Consider the following 6134-nt stretch of genomic DNA (forward strand, 5'->3'; position numbering starts at 1 on the left):
ACAATATTGTTTTTCAGCAATAGTCCATAGAAAGCAAGATTGATTAGGCAAAAGTGGGGCCTTTTAAGAAGATGAATTTTTAAGTCGGGGAAAAACAGAAGCAGGAAGAAAATGTTAAAAGTTTGACATAGGGAAATAGTTTTTGAGCTTTGTATTCAAGGATTCACGATTTCCATAAATGAAATAAAGGAAAGATTAGCTTGCCTGGTGTTGGAAGATCTAAGAGAAAGTTACAGTTCTCTTGGACTTGATTGAATAGTGACCGAATAGTGTCTATGGGAGGTAGAGGGTGCCGGGAAAAGTGAGGAAACAAGACGGCTTCAATAGTCGTCTGAGAAGCGGAATAGAATGATCTCCTCCGAGTTAATTTTACCAAGATCGATACGAAGAAGCGAAGCACCACAATTATGAAAACATTACCCAAAATAGAAAAGAGTAATTCTAACATTTAATTTTAGAACTCAGAAAGGAAAATTGATTGGCAGTATCTAAAAATACCCAAAAATTTTTTACGTGCTGATTCAGCCATAAGAATTATCAGATCGGTCTCTATCAAGCTAAAAGACACAAGATTCACAAAGATAAGAAGAATCAAATTTCCTTCAGAATAACCCAATTTGAGGAATCATTAATAATTTCATTCCCAAGGAAAAATCGAAGGGAAGTTGAAAAGAAGGTAACAACGCTTAGTAGTGAAATTATGCTGTGAAACTTGGCAGATTTTTTTTTTCTATTCATCTGCATAATTACAGGATACAAAAAGGGAAAAATAATTGTGTCTATATAGTATTATATTAATGAGAAGTAACGGAAACGGAAATTTAGTTGTGATATTTGAAATGAATAAATATGGAAAAATATATTTCAAAATGAAAGCAGAACACATGAAAAGATATAAGGCTAATCTTTCTGGTCTGAAAATCATGTAAAAGATAGAACTAAAATAAATGTTAGAGCAGAGAAATAGTACATAATAAGTCCTCATCCCCAGGGCTCAGGGCTTGGTTTTGGTGTGTCAGACCAATATCCTCCGCAATTTTACTTCTAGAGAGAAATGGGGTGTTTAAGAGACGATTTGAGAATGAGAGGAGGAACCAAGAAGTAATTAGTTATAGACAGAATATTACAAGAAAATTGTGACTAAAAAACTATCAGGATGCTTAGAAAAGCCAAGTGAGCCGTGTGTTGGTTTATCTAAACATGTGGCTTAGATATTAAAGACAGTACGTAGGATACAAAATATCGAAATCAATCAAGATTATTGTACTAATCAATAACAAGATCTTATTCATCAGTGAATTGGAAAACGCAAACGAACAAATTGTATCAGTGATTGGTGAAACTCATGATATAAGCAAAAGAAAACCCCAATCCTGCATTACCAGGTTGTCTTATCTAGAAACCTCTAAAGAGTTTAAACGCTCAAATTGCATTTTATAGAAAAGATAGTTACCGGATATTTCTTAAACATTTTCCCTAAACAAAATCCCCAGAAAGTTGTGCATCATTTTATCCTGGTCATCCAGATAAATCTAGTCGAGGTTATGGTGCAGTGGAAAGCAACTTTCAGTTAGGAAGAGACTCGTCAGTGTTTAAAGAATTTGGGCTAAATAATTCGATATAATGCTTTCATTAATTTAATGTCATGAATCATTTTGTTTTAAATTAAAGTAAACATTTTCAGGACTTGTACGTTTGAGGAACCAATGAAGCTTCTGACATGTATTAGCTGTAGGCCTACCATTTCTTATAGCTTTTCAAGGAGCAAGGAAAGGCTATGCTTTCAACAACCACTGCTACAACAATAAAAGAGTTTATTATCGTTGAACTTTTGTCTGAAGGTCAGGGCCTGATACAGACCACGGCTTTTACTCCTAAAATCGTAAAGAAAAAAAGGAGAGACACCGAAACGATTTCATTCCTATCAGATTAACACAGTTTTTCCTTCTATATCACCTAAAGGTAAGCATGATATTACAATATTTCTTTGCAACTGGTATCACTACCTAGACAATCTGCGCTATGAATTCCAAAGAGTTCAGTAATCAATCGACTCACGAGAATACTTATATTCTTAATTATAAAATATTGACATCTGTCATCTTTCCGTTTTAAGAACAGGTATGCTTTTTTTCCCGAAAACTTTGAAAATATGTTTTACTACCTTGAAACATATACACATGGCACACTCTCATATTTATTTTCAAATATTCATTCATTTTTGGGCTACAGGGCCCACCCATTTGAATCCTCCTCACAATTCTACCTATCATTTCCGTCTATTATCGCCATTCCCTCCTCATTTTGTCCAATTTTTCTACACACGCTTGCTATTTGACCACCCTTTCCACAGTTTGTACATTCACTCTTTGAGGTCTTATGCACCCTAACAAAATGGCCTTGTACACCACAACAAGAATATTGCCTCTGTGGCTGCTTCTAGTGTCCTCTCTGTGCCCTCTCCGTGCGAGTTTCTGTTTTGCTGTCAGGCATAGTACTTTTCCAACTTGTAATATTTCCACACATTCCACTCACTCTGAAATCTACACTCTCTTGCTAAAGGGTCTAGCCTATTACACTTGGGACATTTAATCTGTCTAGCTTTCAAACACTCATTAATACAATGATCTTTCTATCCACAACCAAAACAGGGACCTAGTGACCACCTACAATCAATCATTCTTCCTGTGACCCATGCTATTGTATCTAAAGCACTTTTCAGTCTGAGTTTCGTTCTTTCTTGTATCCCTCCCTCTTCAGACTTTCACCTCTATCTCTGTTAATTCTTGCGTTCCTGTTATATACTCTTCTAATGGGTCGTTCTCTCACTCTTTCATTCCAATAGTATTCAACCAGAAACTTAGCCATAACATTCACCAGGTTACATGTCAAGGTATCTCTAGAGATTTTGTACTCTGGGACACTTGTCTCCCCTACTTCCTTTCCAACATACACACTATTTCCACCCCTTATATCAACATTATTTTCTAATTCATGATCTTCCACTGCTTCCAACACATCATCCCCTTTCAAAGTATAATTTTGTCATTACATTTTCTCCCTTTTTAGATTTATAAACACACACACACACTGGAAGGTACAGTGGCAAGTAACATTTTCATTAATACCTTACATTCATTTATATTCTCATCTCCAAAATACTTATTCACTAAAGTTTCTAGTCTATGTGCATACATCTCCACAAGTCTAATTTTTTTTTTATTTTCACCTCTTCAAACTCATTCATCTTCTGATACTTTACGTCAGATTTTATTCTTCTCATCTGATTAATCCTCCTCTCTTAAATAGGTTTATATTTCTGATCACCCACATTCATGATTGTCCTGTAAAATCTAGCTAACTTCCCTTCCAAAAAAAAAATAATACCAAGTTACTGCGCCCAAAACATTTTATTTTCACCATATTTTTCCATACCAATATTTTCATACTGTCAGAAATCTCAACTTCATCCCTCAATATTATTATTATTATTATTATTATTATTATTATTATTATTATTATTATTATTATTATTATTATCATTATTACTTGCTAAGCTAAAACCCTAGTTGGAAAAGCAGAATGCTATAAGCCCAAGGGGTCCAACAGGGAAAATAGCCCAGCCAGGAAAGGAAATAAGGAAACTACAAGAAAAGTAATTACAATTAAAATAAGATAATTCGAGAACAGTAATAACATTGAAATAAATATTTCATATATAAACTGTAAAAACTTAAAAAAGAACAAATTGGAAGAGAAATAAGATAGAATAGTGTGCCCGAGTGTACCCTCAAGCACGAGAACTCTACCCCAAGATAGTGAAAGACCACGGTACAGAGGCTATGGCACTATCCAAGATCAGAGAACAATGGTTTGATTTTGAAGTGTCCTTCGCCTATGAGAGCTGCTTACCATAGCTGAGGTCACTTTTACCCTTACCAAGAGGAAAGTAACCACTTAACAATTCCATTGAAGTAGTAAACCCCTTAAACGAGGAAGAATTGTTTGGTAATCTCAGTGTTGTTAGGTGTTTGAGGACAGAGGAAAATAAGTAAAAAATAGGCCAGACTATTCAGTGTATGTGTAGGCAAAAGGAAAATGAAGAATCCAATGTAGTAGTTCCTAACCAGTCAAAGGTGGCAATAACTCTCTGGTGCCCTGGCCAACCTACTTCCTGCAATATATCCAAACTATACTTTTCCATATGTAGTACTTCCCTAGTCAAAAATTTCTGTGAACTTCCTTGCACTCTTCACTCTCAGACTCACATAGCCTGTCTTCATTCTCCCCTCTCCCATTTGTTCACAATCACTTGAGCATGAATACAGTGAATCCTTGCTTTTACTTAGCACTCTCGTCACTACCTTACTCTTCCTAACGTTCTTCTTTGAACTCTCATTCAAATTCTTGGACACTGCTTCTCTTGCCTTTTCTGTGCCTTCCTCTCCCCTATATTCTCCCATCATTTCATCCATTCTTTCTTCCATTTTCTCCTCGGCTATTTTCCCAGCATCCTCAGTTCTTAATTTTCTTTCCTCAAATTTTTAATCTCACATTCTTTCCTCCTCAGTTCTACTCTCAAAGCTTTCGCCTTTTATTCCCCACCATTCTATTTCTTTAACACTTCTAAACAATTCTCACTTCCCTCTCCTTTCTGGTGTAAATGACTCAAAAGCCTCAGAAAATAATACCACCAAAGAATAATTCCGTAATGAAAATAACCCCACATTATGCGTTATATATGTAGGGGACTTCGGGGCTACAATGGACTATATTCAAACAAATTTCGACTTATACCTTACTTTATTAACTATCTACACTTACATACAATCACATACATTCAGTTTTATCTAAACTATTAATCTAGCTCTAGATTTATATATTCTAGCAATAAATCCATGACATCAAATACACACTTGTAATCAATGGAAAACCACATTTTTCATAATTTTGAAAACTAACGTCTAAACTAATCAATATCACTGATAATCAATCCAATAAACTTAAAAATGTCTTATTATCTATAAAAAATCTTAAAAACATTCATCTGCATATTAATATACCACAGGAAGACCTTAACACTGAACTGAAACGTTCATATGCATCATCACACGATGCTATATTTCCATCATAATACCACAAGATGAGTTTCTCTCCTTGCTGAAAGTCTTTTTCCCCTGGTAAATAAGGCATCATATAAACCTAGAGAAAAAAAGAATACATTATAATATTGTTTTCTCTCCTAAAATTTTATTTCACTTGCCAATTCAACATTTGCAAAGCCAAATACAGAATATTTCACTCCATCTCCCTCCCCATGCAACCATGGACTGAAATGGATCCCCGATAGATTTACCATCACATCATCATCCTACTCCTAAAGGGGCATTTTCGGAAATTCATATTTTTGGGCTAAAAATGGCCGAAATGCCACCAAGAAATCGTTTCTTAAGTGGTGTATGCAAAAATTGTGAATAATCCTGTACGCACATATTATACGCATTTCCATACCAAATTTCAGGTCATATGGTTTAAATACTTGAGCATAAGAGCGAAAAATGTACATTTGTCGTAAAAAAAGAAAAAAAATAGCCGACAATCACTACAATTAATCATTTTGATGTAATGTATACGAAAAAACTTGACTTACATCCTCCGGACATATATCCAAGGTACCCTCCTGCGAAATTTAACGTCATTTGGTGTAAATATGAGGGCACAGGAGATGAAAATGTACATTTTTGGTCCAAAACTTAACAAAAATGGCAAAATTAACCATTTTGAACAAACGTATGCCAAAAATTTTGATGTTTTCCAATTTGTATTTATCTAAAGCACCTTCGTACCAAATTTCATGTTTCGGTTATAATACCAAGGCCCATGAGACCAAAATAAAAAAAAAAAATTGTCAGAAAATGACAAAAAAAAATCAATAAAACATCTCTCAAGAAACAGATGAAGACAAATAGGACAAAAGGAAAGTCTCTAAATATTACCATGGGAAAGACTACTTTAATCCAGAATTTTTCCCGTCCTGTGATGATGAAATCCTGGATGCATTAGCCATTCTCGGGAGTAAAAGCGAACTGCCCACTGATGCTTTCTCTCATTTGGAACACTTTGTCTGTCATCTG

The sequence above is a fragment of the Palaemon carinicauda genome, chromosome 5 (genome assembly GCF_036898095.1).
Source record: "Palaemon carinicauda isolate YSFRI2023 chromosome 5, ASM3689809v2, whole genome shotgun sequence".
In the NCBI taxonomy this organism is placed as follows: domain Eukaryota; kingdom Metazoa; phylum Arthropoda; class Malacostraca; order Decapoda; family Palaemonidae; genus Palaemon; species Palaemon carinicauda.